Source organism: Moschus berezovskii, chromosome 23 (assembly GCF_049115385.1).
Source record: "Moschus berezovskii isolate FMDL1 chromosome 23, NW_MosBer_1.0, whole genome shotgun sequence".
Lineage (NCBI taxonomy): Eukaryota > Metazoa > Chordata > Mammalia > Artiodactyla > Moschidae > Moschus > Moschus berezovskii.
This window is the reverse complement of record NC_142482.1, coordinates 47,338,222-47,357,376: the sequence shown is the minus strand read 5'-3', so window position 1 is coordinate 47,357,376 and position 19,155 is coordinate 47,338,222. Positions and strand designations below refer to the sequence as shown.

Sequence of the window (19,155 nt, the reverse complement as noted above, 5' to 3'; positions counted from 1 at the left end):
CGGAATCAGTGGAGGGACAGATGGATCTGGCAGAATGGAGGAGGGGAGCAAGAAATGACATTGAGCTGTGAGCTCTTCACGGGGCTGGTCCGTCTGTGGGCTTCCTGGGGGGACAAACGTGTGACTGCCGCGTGGGATTGGCTCTCGGTAAAGGTCGTGGCGTGAATCAGATACATTGGGTGGGAGACGGGGGAGAGCTGCTGTTTATCTGAAAAGTTCTGAATACAGTTAGGTTGTAAATAAGATCCTGCTGTCTATGAGGAATGTGATTTCAGATCCTTTTCATGGCGAATTTTCTTCATCTGGATATCATAAAGAATTGTAAAGAAATGTGTGCTAAGAGTTGTGTCCGACTCTCTGTGACCCTGTGGATTGTAGCCCGCCAGACTCCTCTGTCCATGGGGATTCTCCAGGCAAGAATACTGGACTGGGTTGCATGCCCTCCTCCAGGGGATCTTACTGACCCAGAGACTGAACACGCATCTCATGTCTTCTGCATTGGCAGGCGCTAATGCCACCTGGGAAGCCCTTTAAAGAAATGGGTGGCATTTAAAACTCTTCAGTCGATGAAGAAAGCCTGAGTGCTGAGGTGGTCATTACACAGGGGGTCAACTCACTGTCCCCTAGGGTTTGAATTGCTGACAGTATCTTGGATGCTGTAGCTGATGACTGGTTGGTCTGGCCTTGGGTCCATTTGCCCATCTGTCCATCCATCCACCCATTCAAGTTTGTCATGTAGGAATCAGATACATTGGGAGTGAGGGGAGAGCTGCTGTTTATCTGAAAAGTTCTGAATACAGTTAGATTGTAAATAAGATCCTGCTGTTATTATTATACTTAACCAGTGATACGTCTATTTGGTTTTCTTATCGATAGAATAATAATAGGCTTTGTCTGGGTCCTGTTCATTCTAGAAGCCTGAGCTTCTAAAATTATAATCTATAATTGATTATAATCAATTATAACATAATTATATGTAAGATAGTGGGAAGAAAGTGACCATGAATTAAACATGAATCCCGCCTCCTCCAAAAAGCAGTAGTATGATAGGTGTGGTGACATTTAAAGGAGTAGTAGAAGTGCAGTTGGAGGCTGCCCAGGAACCCAGCATAGCTGAGTTTAACTGAGAGGGGACTTTAGAGGAGAGAGAGATTATTTTTGGCTGCAGGTGTTAAGGAAGGCCTGGGAGTGAGGGACAGGGGGCATTCAGTTTTAGAGGAGGGAAGTTATGCTAAGTCAGTGAGCGCCCATGGATTGTTATCCTGGTCTCACCTAAAGTTCACAGCAGTGAGATAGGCTTTATCACCCCCATTTAGCAGATGGAGAAACTGAGGCAGGGCGTGAGATGAGGCCATTTGTCCAAAGCCACCAGACTGTTTAGAGGCAGAGCTGGGATCCAGGAGGAGGGCTCTTAACCCTAGTTTCTTTCTTCTGTCTTGAAAGTTGAGTCAGTAGAGAGATGAGGGCTGCTGGACGTTGCAGGTGAATAAAAGAATATCCCCCTTGGCATGGCTGGGAGGAAGTGCCCTGCACATAGGAGGGACAAGAGGGGTGGATGGCAGAGAACCCATAGCATCCTGAGCCCCAGGGGTGGTAACAGAAAACAAGCCTGGAAAGACAATTTGAGTCTGTTAGGAGAGACTCCCTAGTGTCTGGCTGCAGGATCTGGTCTTTATTTGGCCCATGTGGAGGTTTTGTGCAGGATTGGGCATGATTAAAAGAGTGCACTGCAGGATGTTTATGGTGGTGAGACCTTCCTATGATTCTAAAATACTTTGATGCAACTAAGCTCTTTAGTGTGATGCGGAAGAAACTCCCTCCCCCAAATTTCCTGCAGGCTAAGCCCTTGAGAGTTTTAATCCCAGGGTTTCTGTCCTAAGGAACACTTGGGCACCTGGCTTCACTGGCCTACTATCCTGAACATCAGCACTTTAAAAATCCCTGCTCAGTTCTTGGGATTTTGAGAAGAAAATTCCTTAATCTTCCTCCTCTCTGCTGTTCCCTTGGTTTTAACCTATTTTCTGTTATTTCAGTAAAACTTCTGCTCAACAGACGAATAATTAGATGTCCTTTGGCTTTGCTAGCGAGCACTATAGCATAATATTTAGATTAAAACAGTGTAATAACGACGCAAGAAAAATACATCCTGGTTACATGATGAATTCCTCCTTTTCCTTGTTATTCGTGGTATCCTGGGGTGGCCTACTGGAGAAAAAATACTATTTGATTCTCCCTGGGTGGTCAGACAGGACTTGTAAAGACTCTTGTTTGTTTTGTGTTGAGGCTTCAAAGGCATGCAGGCTTTCCTACATAAAGATGTACTAAGAAAATAGGAATTTTTTTGAAGTTGCTGTGTATAAAGGGAAATTCAGAGCAACCATCTTCCTTTAGAACTACAAGCTAATGTGATTAGAGGGTCCCTTTTCACCAGGCGTCTTTGTTGTTTCCATCTTGAATCATTACCACCGGTCTGATGGGGGAAATTTGTGCTTAAAAAAAGTCTTCATCTGTTTTTCTATTTCTTTAACCATCATACAAACACAGCCTTTCATTTTTAAAACTTCATTCATTGTGCATATTTAGATTTTGTAAGAACTAAAAATCTGAGTGGGGTGTGCATGTGTGTGTCTGTAATTCAGGACTCTGGAGGTTTGTGCTGCCCAAACATATTCCAGGCCACGTGACCTGCACATTCCAATTAGTAAAGCCCTCCTGCTGTGGAGTGGGAGACAAGTTTGGATTGGGGTTAGGGCTGGCTAAATGTAGGATACTTTTTACTGCAGCCTTTGCAGAACTCCCTTATTATCGCCTCGGGGTCAGTGAGCACTTGGGGAAGCAAGTGTCTTGTGCTCAGTTGTTTTTTTTTTCTTCTGGGTGGTATGTGTCGGCCATTTTATTTAGTCATGCTTCTTTTTTCCCTTTCGTAAAATTTTTAAACACTTTAAAAGCTTTTTTAAAATTTATGTTTTTAATTGAAGTATGATAGATTTACAGTGTGGTGTTAGCAAAGTGTACACAGAGTGATTCAGTTATATCAATATGTAGCTGTCCATGTATCCATGTATCTATTCATAAAATTAATTGTATGTGATGGGGGAGGTTGGTAGTGCTGAATTATTTTAAGCCTGGAGGGAGCAGAGCAGCTGTGTCCTACATCAGACCACTGATCTATCTAATAGGTTATCTTGCCACCTGATTCGCTGGACGAGTGTGCGTAGCCAATTAGGTGAATCTCTATAAGGAAAGAAGAATGACCTTGGACCCAGAGAGCCAGACAGTTACTTGATGCAGTGGATTCTCTTACTGAAGCTGCTTCACGGCCTTGGCCTAATAGGAATGTCGGATTTCTAATCCCTAGAAGATTATTGCTCCTTAAAAAAAAAAATAGCCATGGTGTGAAATAGTTGAATCTTTCATGACGTGCCAAGAACTTTGCTTTTGGAACCAGGTGCTGAGAAAATAGGTAGTTTGGGGCTGTAGCCTCTAAAAATTTTAAGTGAGATCAAAACCTCCCAGCTTCTTCCTTGTATCCAGACATAACCTGGGTTTTTCTGTTAAACAAGGAATATTAGAGAAAGGAAAATATAAAATTTTAAGTAAAAATATTAGGAAGATAGACTCATTTTTCTGGGCAGTCTATTAGGCAATTATTTTATAGTCAAGAACATTTTCACAAAATATCAGATTTTTTTGAAAAGATAAGTCTGGGCACAGAAAACAAGCTTAAGCCTTGAGGTAATCATGCCTGTCTTTTAAGTCCTGGGGTCAGAGTTCACGGTGGCTCTGATGTGACGCTACCAGCAACAGGATGGTGCTCAGTAAATCACCCAGGGTGTATGCGAAGAACTTCCCCTTTGGGGTCAGCGAGCTCCTGATTTAGATCTATGGCTTTGCTACAGCTGGTTGTGTGACCTTGCGCAAGTCCCTGTACACTCTCAGCCACAGCCTTCTGTTGCCATCAATTTTTGCCTTACTAAAGGGTTTTACAAGTTCAGTTAAATAAACTACAGAAAAGAACTCTATAGGGTCTAGCATTTAGACTCCTGTTACCTCTCTTTTCTTCTGATCCCAGGACTAGTGTAGCTTTGTCCTGCCAGCTCTGGGAGTCACTCTGGAACACATCTAGAAACCCTTCCTTTTCCAGATAGTGAAGTCTGGGTCCAAAAACGGGGAGTGACGGGCAAGAGAAGACTCTACACATGGACATCACCAGATGGTCAACACCGAAATCAGATTGATTATATTCTTTGCAACCAAAGATGGAGAAGCTGTATACAGTTAGCGAAAACAAGACCAGGAGCTGACTGTGGCTCAGATCATGAACTCCTTATTGCGAAGTTCAGACTTAAATTGAAGAAAGTAGGGAAAACCACTAGACCATTCAGATATGACCTCAATCAAATCCCTTATGATTATGCAGTGGAAGTGAGAAATAGATTTAAGGGACTAGATCTGATTGATAGAGTGCCTGATGAACTCTGGACGGAGGTTCGTGACATTGTACAGGAGACAGGGACCAAGACCATCCCCATGGAAAAGAAATGCAAAAGAGCGAAATGGCTGTCTGAGGAGGCCTTACAAATAGCTGTAAAAAGAAGAGAGGCGAAAAGCAAAGGAGAAAAGGAAAGATATAAGCATCTGAATGCAGAGTTCCAAAGAATAGCAAGGAGAGATAAGAAAGCCTTCCTCAGTGATCAATGCAAAGAAATAGAGGAAAACAACAGAATAGGAAAAACAAGAGACCTCTTCAAGAAAATTAGAGATTCCAAGGGAACTTTTCATGCAAAGATGGGCTCGATAAAGGACAGAAATGGTATGGACCTAACAGAAGCAGAAGATATTAAGAAGAGGTGGCAGGAATACACAGAAGAACTGTACAGAAAAGATCTTCACGACCAAGATAGTCACAATAACGTGATCACTGACCTAGAGCCAGACATCTTGGAATGTGAAGTCAAGTGGGCCTTAGAAAGCATCACTAGGAACAAAGCTAGTGGAGGTGATGGAATTCCAGTTGAGCTATTTCAAGTCTTGAAAGATGATGCTGTGAAAGTGCTGCACTCAATATGCCAGCAGATTTGGAAAACTCAGCAGTGGCCACAGGACTGGAAGAGGTCAGTCTTCATTCCAATCCCAAAGAAAGGGAATGCCAAAGAATGCTCAAACTACCGCACAATTGCACTCATCTCACACGCTAGTAAAGTCATGCTCAAAATTCTCCAAGCCAGGCTTCAGCAGTATGTAAACCGTGAAATTCCAGATGTTCAAGCAGGTTTTAGAAAAGGCAGAGGCACCAGAGATCAAATTGCCAACATCCGCTGGATCATGGAGAAAGCAAGAGAGTTTCAGAAAAATATCTATTTCTGCTTCATTGACTATGCCAAAGCCTTTGACTGTGTGGATCACAATAAACTGTGGAACATTCTGAAAGAGATGGGAATCCCAGACCACCTGACCTGCCTCTTGAGAAACCTGTATGCAGGTCAGGAAGCAACAGTTAGAACCGGTCATGGAACAACAGACTGGTTCCAAATAGGAAAAGGTGTACGTCAAGGTTGTATATTGTCACCTTGCTTATTTAACTTATATGCAGAGTACATCATGAGGAACGCTGGGCTGGAAGAAGCACAAGCTGGAATCAAGATTGCTGGGAGAAATATCAATAACCTCAGATATGCAGATGACACTACCCTTATGGCAGAAAGTGAAGAGGAACTCAAAAGCCTCTTGATGAAAGTGAAAGAGGAGAGTGAAAAGGTTGGCTTGAAGCTCAACATTCAGAAAACAAAGATCATGACATCTGGTCCCATCACTTCATGGGAAATAGATGGAAAAACAGTGGAAACAGTGTCAGACTTTGTTTTTTTGGGCTCCAAAATCACTGCAGATGCTGATTGCAGCCATGAAATTAAAAGACGCTTGCTCCTTGGAAGGAAAGTTATGACCAACCTTCATAGTATATTAAAAAGCAGAGACATTACTTTGCCGACCAAGGTCCGTCTAGTCAAGGCAATGGTTTTTCCCGTGGTCATGTATGGATGTGAGAGTTGGACTGTGAAGAAAGCTGATCGCCGAAGAATCGATGCTTTTGAACTGTGGTGTTGGAGAAGACTCTTGAGAGTCCCTTATACTGCAAGGAGATCCAACCAGTCCATTCTAAAGGAGATCAATCCTGGATGTTCATTGGAGGGACTGATGCTAAAGCTGAAACTCCAGTACTTTGGCCACCTCATGAGACGAGTTGACTCACTGGAAAAGACTCTGATGCTGGGAAAGGTTGGGGGCGGGAGGAGAAGGGGACGACGGAGAATGAGATGGCTGGATGGCATCACCGATTCTGTGGACATGAGTTTGAGTGAACTCCGGGAGTTGGTGATGGACAGGGAGGCCTGGCGTGCTGTGATTCATGGGGTCGCGGAGAGTCGGACACGACTGAGCGACTGAACTGAACTGAACTGAACTGACGGGCTTAGGTCCTTATCGAGAGACCAGCAGAACTGGAGCTGAAAACCATGCCTTACTGGATGCTTCCAGTTTTACTCCAGGTAGAAGGAGGGCTTCTCTCTCCAGAGTGAGCCCCTGGCATAACTCCAGAGCAGTCAAGCCCAAGGCCCGTCTTAGGGGGATTGTTTAAGAAACAGTCAGCTCTCTGAAATTTCCTCTCGGAACCTTCAAGGTAGACATAACTGTGCTCTGAAACCGTGCTCTGCTGTGTGTTCCTTCCACTTACTTTTACAACTTCTGACTCAGTTTCCTTTTCTCTCCCAGTGCTCCCAGGTGACTGCAGAAGCCTCGATACCCAGCGTGGTCAGGTAAGAGATTTCCTGGATGGGGGACAGTTTCCAGATAAATCCCTGACTCCCTTTCTGGGCTGCCCCAAAGGTCCTAATGGTCACCATTCCCTTATCTCTTTTCCATTTTGCCTTCCTTTAAGTTTCTTGTTTATGCTATTATTCTATCACATTTTTGATTTTATTTTTATGCATTCATCCATGCCTGTTGTAACCCTTCAGGACAAAGGTTGCCCATGAGGAAGGTGGCTGAGTCAACTTGGCGGATGTCAACTCTATCTGTAATGTTTAAATTTTTCAATATGTATCTCTAAAAGAAGAACTTTTGTTTTTTAAAAAAACATAAACACAACACTATTTTCACATCTAAAACGATAATTAGCAATAATTCCTTTATATCAAGTATCTAGTCAATGTTTAATATTCTTATTATATAGACAGATACTGTAAAAACAAATCTCTTAGGGATATAAAATAGAACAGGAGTGCTATCGCTAGCACTGCTGTATGGTAGAGCTTCCAGTTGTCAAAGTAGATCCCAAGGGTTATCACAATGAACAATGTTTTTTTCTCTCTCTTGTTTTTTGGTTCCTATATGAGATGATAAGTGTTAACTGGATGTTAAGTAAACTTATTGTAATCATTTCACAGTGTATGTAAGTCAAATCATTATACTGTACATTTTAAACTTACACAAGACTGTATGTTAATTATATCTCAGTAAAACTGGGGGAGATTAAAAAATAAAAGCGAAAAGAAAAATTTGTTATTTTAAATATTTGGAGGTACCAGAAGTGTAGTGAGACCAGCATCATTAGCATTACCAGGAAATTTGTTAGAAATGCAGATAGTTGAACTTTACCCAGGAAGGAGTGGATCAGAAACTGGCAGTGGTGATGGTTAAAGAGCCCTCTAGGTGATTCTAATATCTGGTAGGGTTATGTTACCCACTGACCCAAAGGAAATAAAAATTGTGTGCTCTCTACACAATCTATTTTTTAAAAAATTTACTTCTTAATCGGAGGAAAATTGCTTTACAATATTGTGTTGGTTTCTGCCATACAACAATGCAAATCAGCCATGATTATACATATATCATCTCCCTCTTGAGCCTCCTTCCCCTACTCCTACTCCATCCCTCTAAGTCATCACAGAGCAGCAAGCTGGGCATATTATATGGCAGCTTCTCACCAGCTATCTAGTTTACACATGGTAGTACACACAACATTTGGTCTTTGAAGACATATCCTGAGACCCTCAGAATACCTAAGATGGTGCACTTATACCCTGAATACTGTGATATAATAACAAATATATATTTTGGCCTTTGTTCCTAGCTCTTGGCTGGAGCTCCTAAACCCCATGTAATTTCCTAAAAGATGAGCAATATTGGTTATTGTCCAAATGACCAGATAGACCTCTGGAGTGGAGAAGGTGAAAAGACCATCTTTTGTTATTGGAAAAAAGCCCCTTTAAACCACTGCCAAGTTTATGTTAATGAGGTGATAATTTTGGAAAGCCCTGAAATATGGAGGTAGGTTGCCAGGGGAACCAACCTTCTCTTTGGGAATTGGTACTTTTAGCCCTGCCCCCTGGCCGCCAGGAAGGGCAGTGAGCCTGGAGGTTGAGCGTAGCACCTGTGGCCAATGATGCAATCAATCCTGCTTTACGTGGTTACGTGCTTATGTAAGGAGACCGCCCTTGAAGAAGCCTATGGATGGGGGGCGGGTGGTGTTTGGTGAGCGGCTCCCTTGAGTATGTGGTGGTGGAAGGAGGTTGGCTTCCTGGACACAGAGGTGGAAGCTTCACACACCCTTCCCTGTACCTCTGTTCCATTTGGCTGCCTGTACCTGGGTTGTGTCCTTGATGATAAACCACCAGTCCAGTGACTGAACTGTTTTCTTGAGTTGTGTGAGCCGTTCTAGTAAACTGTAAAGCCTGAAGGAGGGGTCGTGGGACCCCCCCGACTTACATTGGTGGGTCAGAAGCTCAGGCTGCAACCTAAACTTGAAATTGGCGTCTGCAGTGGGGAGCGAGCAGTCTTGTAGGCCGGAGGCCTAAACCAGTGAAGTCTGTGTTAATTTGGGGCAGTTAGGGTCAGAATTGAATTAAAGTACAAGACATCCACTCCGCGTCTGTAGAGAATTTTAAAATTGCTTGGTGTGGGAAAGCCTGCATATTTGGCGTCAGAAGTGGTGTGCAGGTAAAGAGAAATAGGAGTTTTGCTTTTCGTTTTCATTTTATTAAATATTAATACACTCTTTAAAAATTAACTTTCCATTTAGTTATTACAACATATTGACACTGCCCTGTGTATACATCCTTGGGTGTTTTACACCCAGTAGTTCATATCTCCTTTTCAATCACCAAGATGGCGTCTGGGATTTCATGGCCTCCTAGGCCCGGTTCCAATCATGCTCCCATCTCTAGCTGTGGAGAGCTTCAGATTTAGCCTGCTTCCACATTAGGAAGCGTGCATGGTAGCAGGTGGTAGACATAATGACTAGAACTTTTTGCAACAGGATAGCCTGGGTGAAACTGGAGGAAATTAGAGCTCTAATGTCTTTGAGTGGATTTGGTAGAGAAACTAGCTTCTTTTGGGGAAAAAAACAAACATACTTCTAAAGCTGTGGTTTTCATCTTCTGGTTGTGTAGCAGACTCACCTAGGAGGTTTTTAAGAAACACCGGTCACCTGCCCTGAACTCAAGAGTTTCCAGTTTCAACTGAGTTGGGGGTAGGGAGCTGAGGGACACAAATGGGAAGGTTCCCAGCGCCACGTTGGTTTGAAGGCTTTCCAGGTGATGCTAATTGCAGTCCTGATTCAGAACCTCTAGGTTTGGTTTGGAATTCAGATGAGAAAGAAGGTGAGAGATCCTGCAAGTATACTTCGAAGAGGTCTTACCCTTCAAAAGAGTAAATGGTTTTCAAACTGAGTCTTAAACTATTAGTGGCCTGGTTTGGGTAAGTGTTTTTCTGCCAGTCTAACTTTATTTTCAGCTGGTGCTGCTCTTTTGCACAACATTTTTGGCCAGTTTGTTCTAGGTGAGGGGATTTGACTGAACTTTGTCAACTCATTTGTATGTGTCCTGGAGGAGGGTGTTCCTATAACATATAAATAATAACCCCTCTCACATCTGTGATTCTTTTTATGGCTCCAGGGGAGGAACTCAGAGGGACTGATTTTGCAGCGTGAGGTATTTCAGTTTTTCTAAGGTATCAGTGCAGCCAGAGCCTTCCTTGCAGTCTCAGAGTTAACCAAAAGGAAAGATTGAGCTGTATTTGTATTTGAGTGTTGAAATATTCCATGGAAAAAGGAAAGGGAAAAAGTTCCACCACTGATTTTTCTTGGCAGGCCTTATCCCCTCCCCCTGCCCCCCCACCAAATTTCTGGCAAGTGCGATTAGAAATTGACTTGCAGGATTTGCTCACACTAGCTTCCCAAGACATCTTTTGCTACTAGCAGTAGTTAATTTGCTATCTCTCACACGTGTTATCCAAAAATCACAGAACTCATTAGCAATAAACAGCATGAACTTGGTGGGTCACATTTGGAGGATTAGCCAGATGTAAATCTGAGTTGCACTTGGGAGGTTTCCTGTGCCTCATTTTAAAAATAAATAGAACTCTAGCCTTGAGTAGAAACAGATCTTTTTCTTTTTTTAAATGAACTATCTTACTGGAAAACAAATTTTATTTTTCCAATTAAAAAATATGGGAAGGAGGTAAGCTTTTCTTGATGCCAGTGCTTATTTGATTTCATGCCCTTTCCTTCTCCTTGCTGATGGCAGATGTGGCAGAAATAAAGACCCAGTTCCATTGTTCAAGATGGGAGAAAAATGTAATCAATTCAGGAATTTATTTATTCTTAATTGACAGCAGAGGTTTAAAACTTGATTGGTCGGTGGACTATTTAACATGCCTTTTAGGAAAATAAACATTTGTGTATTTCCCCAGCCATTTTGTGTACCCATCACTACCCTGCAGGATATGGAGGTATTGGCCTTGAAGATGATTCTTAGACCTTTTAAATAATGTTTCTCACTGAGCAGTTGAAGGAGGTAGTTTTCATGTGGTTACAATGTATGATTTATGTGATTAGAAAATTTCTGTTTTCTGTTGATATGCAAACTTGCAGCTATGTTACCGGATATGCATATGCCACCTGTTTTTAATTCCAGCAGAACTTTTACCGGAATGAAATAAATACCTTACCTTTGAAGAACCAGAAAAACAATTCAAATTTATTGAAACTTTTTGTGTTTATCTTTCTAGATCATACTAAATCAGATGAGTATACAAGTGCCCAGGGGTGACTCTTCCAAGTAGAGACTATGTTTTGTGCAGACACATGAATTGAGTTAGAGAGACCTGCTAGAGACTTCCCGTGAGTTGATTTTCATCATCCTGGTTTCTAGTACTCTCTAGATTCAACAGTTATCACACTAACCTCTATTTTCTGTTTATTGCAAAAATGGAACCTCCTGAGTAAGACATCTGTGTTATCACAGCCAGTACAGGACTGTCAGTTGTCTTGTCCTTCTTTCTGCCTATGAAATCACTTAAGCATTTTCTATTTATCCTTAGTCCCTAGGTCAAGTTAACTATGTATGTTTCTGTTTTCTAGGGAGAAAGATAATTTGCCCCATTAGCTTTAATTTAGTGTTTCAGAAGAAATAGATGGTCAGACCTGGAGCAGGCTCACTTCTCAGGACTCATTACCGAAGGGCTCTATTTTGAAACTTCTGTTAACTGAAGGTGTCATGAGGGATGTGGGAGAAATGAAAAATATTTGTTCTTCCTTACTTGCAAAGAACTCTCTCCCCTTAAAAGTGCTATGGTAGCAGGTAATAGAACAGTTCAATAAGGAAAGCTGCAAGGGAGGGTAAAGAGAAAGAAAAAAATGAAAACAAAATGAAGTATCAGAAGCAAATAGTTCTTTCCATATTCATATCACGTCCATACATCCTGAGAAAAGGATACTGAAGTGGCAGAACCAGGATGCCTCTTCGTCCCTCTGATCTAATTAAATGTATTTTCACGTAAAAACGATAACAAAGTTAGAACTTAATGGGATTAACCTAAGTGAAATATATCAGGCCCTGCTTTGACATTAAAGATTATGGATGGCTCAAGTTCCATTGTGAGATGGTAGGTTTGGATCCTGTAATTTTTGCTCTCACTACTTTGCTGAAAATACCAAAGTTCCCAACAGAACTTCCGGGTTATATGACTGAGACTTGGAATACGAGTTTGATTAGTCTTCCCTTTAATTTTTGGGGAGGTTAATTTTTACTCTTTCATAATGAAGCGAAAACAAAGGAAGGGGGAGCTTTTTTAGAAAGACAAGGCAGTGGTGATAGCTCCTTACCATCTGTCTTGCTCAGAATTACCTAGATGAACTGTTTTTTTAGTCCACGTTCACTGGTACCTACCTGCTTCGCCTTTTCCTTTGTATGTGTTGTAGGTACTCAGTAATAATGTTTTGGTGGTAAAATCTGCATAAAATTTATCATTTAACGAAGCGTGTGTACAGTTCACTGGTATTAAGAGCTCATATTGTTGTGCAACCATTGCCACCATCCATCTGTAGAACTTTTACATCTTAAACTGAAATTCCTTACCCTTTAGACACTGACCATGCTGACCTACCCCTGGGGCCCTGGCAATCACCAGTCTACTTTCTCTCTATGAATTTGACTGTTCTAAAGACCTCTGAATGGAATCATACAGTATTTTCCTTTTTGTGACTGACTTCACTTAGTAGAGTGTTCTTACGGCTCATCTATGCTGTAACATTTATTAGAATGTCCTTCGTTTGTAAGGATGGATAATATTCCATCCTATGTGTATACCACACTTTGTTTTCCCATTTGTTAGTGGGGTAAGAGGGTTTCTGAAACCTTTTGGCTGTTGGAAATAATGCTAAGGACTGCTGCTGCTGAGTCGCTTTAGTCGTGTCCAACTCTGTGCGACCCCATAGACGGCAGCCTACCAGGCTCCCCCGTCCCTGGGATTCTCCAGGCAAGAACACTGGAGTGGGTTGCCATTTCCTTCTCCAATGTGTGAAAGTGAAAAGTGAAAGTGAAGTCGCTCAGTCGTGTCTGACCCTTAGCGACCCCACGGACTGCAGCCTACCAGGCTCCTCCATCCATGAGATTTTCTAGGCAAGAGTACTGGAGTGGCTTGCCATTGCCTTCTCTGAATGCTAAGGACACAGGTGTATAAATATCTGTTTGAATTCCTCAACATTTTTGAGGAACATTTTCTCCCCATGAGAAATGTCTTTCCAATTTAGTAATACTGATCTGACTTTGATATTAACTTAGTGACTTAAAACATTGTTTATAATAAAGCCTTTTATGTAGCATAACTGGAATTAGTACATCTGGTTTGAGTTATGAAGTATAAGGGACTGGTAAACACAGGGCAATGAAAACTTTTAGAACACATCTGACTAGGTGGTGTGGCCTATTTTCATTGATACAGACCCATCGCAAGAGACTTGAAAAAAAAGATTTATAGATCGTGTATTTTAGCATCTTCATGAAAAGAAGTGTTGCTGCATGACCTCTGGAAAAAAATCAAACTATAATGATAACTTGAAAAATAAATATCTTATTAACCAAAATTGTCCAAGAAAAATAATCTTTTGATTAACCAAAGTCATCCAAGCTGAATACAATCCAGGGTTTGGGATGCGTGTCTCCTTCACTAGAGGAGAGTCAGGCTTCTGTCTTGGAATGTAGAGTAATAGCTCATACTGCTGGCACAGGACTCCTGAAGGTACATTTCCCAATCTTGGTGTTTTCAATGTCTTTATTTTCTGAAACAAACTTGAGATGGTAATTCTTTCAGATACCTTAAGTGTAGCTGGACAGAGACAAGCTCCTTGTAGTTATTACTATTTACTGAGCAGGAACCACATGTCAGCTATATTATTACTGCTGCTAAGTCACTTCAGTCGTGTCCGACTCTGTGTGACCCCATAGACGGAAGCCCACCAGGCTCCCCCGTCCCTGGGATTCTCCAGGCAAGAACACTGGAGTGGGTTGCCATTTCCTTCTAGCTAACATGTATTCAGGCTTCCCTGCTGGCTCAGTGGTAAAGAATTTGTCTACCGTGCAGGAGATGTGGGTTCCATCCCCAGGTTGGGAAGATGCCCTGGAGAAGGAAGTGGCAACCCACTCCAGTATTCTTGCCTGGGAAATCCCACGGACAGAGGAGCCTGGTGGTCTACAGTCCACGGGGTGGCAAAAGTCGGACACTACTTAGTGACCAAATAACAACATTTATTCAGTGCTTGGCATATATTGGGCATTGTTTTAAACTATATCTATATTGTAATTTATTTGATCTTGAAAACATCTCAATGCATTTGATACCGGTATAACTTCATTTTACAAATGAGGAAAGTGAGACACACGTTATCTTGATTGAGAACACAGAAATTGGCAGAGTAGAACTGGAACTCAGGCGTCCGCCTTCAGACCTTGTTATTTCACTTCCATGCTGTACTGACCTGAGTACATATGAATGCATGTTTATGAGGCCTGTGGGCAACATTCTCTGGAGGACAAATTCTTTTGAGAAGAATAACAGTTTATAAAGCTACAAGTAGTGTGTGTCTGTCTAGAAACCCATGCTGTATTAAATGATCATGGAGTAGTTTAGAAGTTCAACATCAAAGAACCAAGTTTTCTATTAAATATGGTGACCTTTGTTTCACCTTTAAAGGTGAACACATTTTGTAAAAAATGATATTTAAAAAGATCATGCTTAGGAATATTGAGAAAGAATTTAATATAATTGTAAAAGGTCTTATTATTTCACTAGGAATTTATATTTTTGCAAATCAGCCTTACTCAGAAATTTGGTATTACAGAGTTTGTAAGGAACACCTACTTAGGTATAAGTAGACCACTTGTAAATGTCTATATAAAAAGATTTCTCTTAACAGAAGATATTGGGGGTTTAAAAGTATTTGTAGCCACTCATTTAAATATATCTGTGTGCCATTATTTACATCAGTTAGCAAGTGAATGAGCCTTTTAAATGAGAGGTTTTAATTCTTAATGCTCATGGTGAGTTTTAAAGAGTTCATTGTCGCTGAAAGGAACATTCTTTGGGCAACAGTTACCAGGCCTTTTGCTAGATGCCAAGGCTTTAAAAACAGTTAAGGAATAATTGTTACTTTTCAGGTCTGCTTAACCTGTGAGCTACAGAAGACTTCTTTATTCTCTTGAGTAAAAAGGTTAGCGTGATACAGTTAGATAGGTATTTGGTTTTGAAGGTCGAATAGGAGTTTTCCAGGCAGACGAAATAGAGTGAAGGGGGTGAATGGTCTCAGGCAGAGGAAAAGTCAGGTACAGGGACACTGAAAGAAAAAGCAGCGTGACATGTTCAGCAGACCTTAAATAGAGAATCAGTTATAGTGTAAAGACCACAGACTTAGGCACAAGTTTTAAAAACTAGTCCTGGTTTTACCATCCTTAAAAAGACAAACTCAGACACTTTGTTTTCTGTTTTGAGGATTAAAAATAATGCATGTAAATTGTTCAGTAAAGAACAATTTAATGACATAGGGTTTTGCACTGATAGTATCAATTATTTTTTCATTTGTCTTTTGATTTATTGTTTTGGACGATAAAACTGCATGGTTCATAACCCCAGAAAGTAGAAAAAGCGCCCATCTTTGTGCCTTGTCAAGTTCCTCCTTTTCAACCCCCACAGGAAGCCACTGTTCTTCATTTCTCATGTATCCTTCCATTGTCCCTTCATGTTACAGGGAAATGTGAATACCATTTGAGTACTTGGAGCTTTTACACAAAAGGTAGCCTATTACACACATTGTGTAGTACTGTCCTCTTTGTTTTCACTTAACCGTACATCTTAGTGGTCTTTCCTATCAATTTATAGGGAGTTTCCTCGTCCTTTTTAAAAAGTGCTACTTTATTTGATACAGCTTGACTCAAGAAATGGCAGTAACAGTATAGCGTTCCCGTGTGTTCATTACCCAGCTTCCCTGTGATACTCTTATATAACGGTGGTTCGTTGTCAAAACTGGGAAACTGACGTTGGCACAGTGCTGCTAACTCAGGTAGTGACCTTATTTGATTTTATATGGATATTTTTATTTTTGCCTGCACAGCATGTAGAATCTTAGTTCCCTGACCAGGGATGGAACCTGTGCCCCCTTTAGTGGAAGTGCAGAATTTAATTGCTGGACCACCAGAGAAATCCCTGCATGCATATTTTTAGATTCTTTTTTTCTGTGTGTAGGGATATATATTTCTGTGAGATTTTATCATCCTTATATATTCGAATAACCATGAGCACAGTCAGGGTACAGAACGAATTGTTCCCTCATCACGAAGGAACTCCCTTCTGCTCCTTTTTAATAGTCACATCCTTTCCCCAATCCTAACTCTGGCAGCTGCCAATCCTAACTCTGGCAGCTGCTGATGAATACACGTATTTCATGTGTGCTTGCTTTAAAACAGCCCCACCATATATTATACCTTCCTCAAGGGTAAGAAACCTACTTGCAACCTTTTTTCTTCCCTACAGGCCTGAGCACTTAATGGGTACTTAATAGTGACTTGTTGAAGCAGAAGAATCAAAACCAAAACAAAGTCAAGCACAAAAGACAACTCAGAGTTGAAAAACACATGAGTCAGGATAATTTGCTTTCCAAAAGAATGAAAGTTCAGATGCTCTTCAATAGAAAGTCGTCAGTGTGAATTAAGTGATAATTTATTATTTCTTTCTTGGCAAGACTCCGTAAACCTTGAGTGCTCATGATCAGAAACAGTTTTTCGAAAACATCACTTTACACTTTTCAAAGTATTTTCATAGATTGTTCTCTGTAAGGCCCTCTGTCACAGTGATATGATGGAAAGTTTCTCTGGTTGACAGAGGGAAGAAAGTGAGTATTGCTTAGTTTTTTCTTCCCAGCAGGTCTTGCCTTCAGAGAGAGTTGCTGTTCTCATTTTAACAGAAGAGGTTTTCCCTTACAGAAGAGGTTCAGTAATGTCTCTGGTCTGTTTACAACTGACAGAATTCCAAACCGCACACATCACTTCTCCATTATGAAGCTTACCTTAGGGAATATGAATTCTTATTTGACTCCTAAAGTGAAAGGGAGAGTTACTCAGTCATGTCCAACTCTGTGACCCCATGGACTATACAGTCCAAGGAATTCTTCAGGACAGAATACTGGAGTGGGTAGCAGGGATCGAACCCAGGTCTCCCACACTGCAGGTGGCTTCTTAACCAGCTGAGCCAGAAGGGAAGCCCAAGAATACTGGTGTAGGTAGCCTGTTCCTTCTCCAGGGGATCTTCCTGACCCAGGAATCGAACCGGGTTCTCCTGCATTGCAGGCGGTTTCTTTACCAACTGAACTATTTGACTCCTAACCCTTTTTTAAAAAAAAGGTGGTGGCAGTGGTGTTTAATTATACTGCATGCTCTATCGCTCAGTCATGTGCAACTCTTTGTGACTGTAGCCCGCCAAACTCCTCTGTCCATGGGATTTTTCAGACAAGAATACTGGAGTGGGTTGCCATTTCCTCCTCCAGAGACTCTTCCCAACACAGGGATAGAACCTGTCTCTCTTGAATCACCTGCATTGATAGGGATTCTTTACCACCGAGCCACCTGGGAAGCCCATTGAAGTACATTCAGCTCAGTTCAGTCGCTCAGTCGTGTCCGACTCTTTGCGACCCCATGAATCACAGCACGCCAGGCCTCCCTGTCCATCACCAACTCCCGGAGTTCACTCAAACTCTTGTCCATCGAGCTGGTGATGCCATCCAGCCATCTCATTCTCTGTTGTCCCCGTCTCCTCCCGCCCCCAATCCCTCCCAGCATCAGAGTCTTTTCCAGTGAGTCAACTCTTCGCATGAGGTGGCCAAAGTATTGGAGTTTCAGTTTTAGCATCAGTCCTTCCAATGAACACCCAGGATTGATCTCCTCTAGAATGGACTGGTTGGATCTCCTTGCAGTCCAAGGGACTCTCAAGAGCCTTCTCCAGCACCACAGTTCAAAAGCATCAATTCTTCGGCGATCAGCTTTCTTCACAGTCCAACTCTCACATTCATACATGACCACGGAAAAAACCATAGCCTTGACTAGACGGACCTTGGTTGGCAAAGTAATGTCTTGTAAAAGACACATACCGTAGTAGTTTATGGACATGGTAACGGGCTTTGGAGTCAGCTAGACTTCTGTCCAAATCCCAGGTCAGTCATTCTCTGTCTTTGCTGACCATGGCTACACTTTTACTTAGTAAAGTTTCAGGTAATCAGCTATAAAATGATAGTTCCTCCATCAGTTTGAACAATTTTAGAATAATTGGAATAAAGCCTACAGAGCACTTGGCATCATGTCTGATAGCTGTTACTCCTCCGATAAACAGCACCTATTACATGTGAGTCTTCATTTTGTGGATTTTCTGCTGCCAGTTTTAAGGAAATATTAAGATTGTGTTATGTGCAAAACAGTGTACTCTTGGTAGAGCTAACATAGCTACACCATGGCTCAATTTTTAAACTTAGAAATTTAGATATATTCCTAAGTATTTAATTGTTTTCATTGCAACAGTGAATGGAATAGTTTCCTTAATTTCTCTTTTCTAAGGAAACAAAAGACTTGTACATAGAAAACTATAAAACACTAGTGAAAGTAATCAAAGAGGACATGAATAGATGGAGAAATATACCGTGTTCGTGGATTGGAAGAATAAATATTGTAAAAATGAGTATACTACCCAAAGTAATTTATACATTCAATGCAATCCCTATCAAGCTACCAACAATATTTTTCACAGAACTAGAACAAATAATCTCACAATTTGTATGGAAATACAAAAAACCTCGAATAGCCAAAGCAATCTTGAGGAAGAAGAATGGAATTGGGGGAATTAACCTGCCGGACTTCAGGCTCTATTACAAAGCCACAGTCATCAAGACAGTATGGTACTAGAAGAACATCAATACCGTATATTAACGCATATATATGGAATTTAGAAAAATGGTAACCTGAACCCTGTATAAGAGACTGCAAAAGAGACATAGGCATTTAGAACAGTCTTTGGGACTCTGTGGGAGAGGGTGAAGGTGGAATGATTGGAGAGAATGGAATTGTAGCATGTATATTATCATAAGTGACCAGTCCAGGTTCGACGCATAAATTTTCCTCTGTTCAAAAAAAAAAAAAAAAAAAATTTAGAATGCATTTTTCCTATAAAGTTGAAAAATTTGTCATTCAAGTTGTGTTTTCACATCTAAAGTTGCCATTCCACACCACCTGCACCCCCAAAATTCATAACTTTGGTCTGTGAATGAGTAGATTTTCCAGAAATGAA

The 19,155-nt window shown here is 41.3% G+C and overlaps 1 long non-coding RNA gene across 3 annotated transcripts in view; it reads left to right on the top strand.

The window, feature by feature from the left end:
- LOC129543237 (uncharacterized) overlaps positions 1-19,155 on the top strand; it is a 398,644-nt gene that overhangs the window by 97,823 nt on the left and 281,666 nt on the right. For all 3 annotated transcript variants that reach the window (XR_016036055.1, XR_008683264.2, XR_008683265.2), the window contains one exon: positions 6,769-6,812. This is a non-coding gene — a long non-coding RNA (uncharacterized LOC129543237). The remainder of the gene's footprint in view (positions 1-6,768; positions 6,813-19,155) is intronic.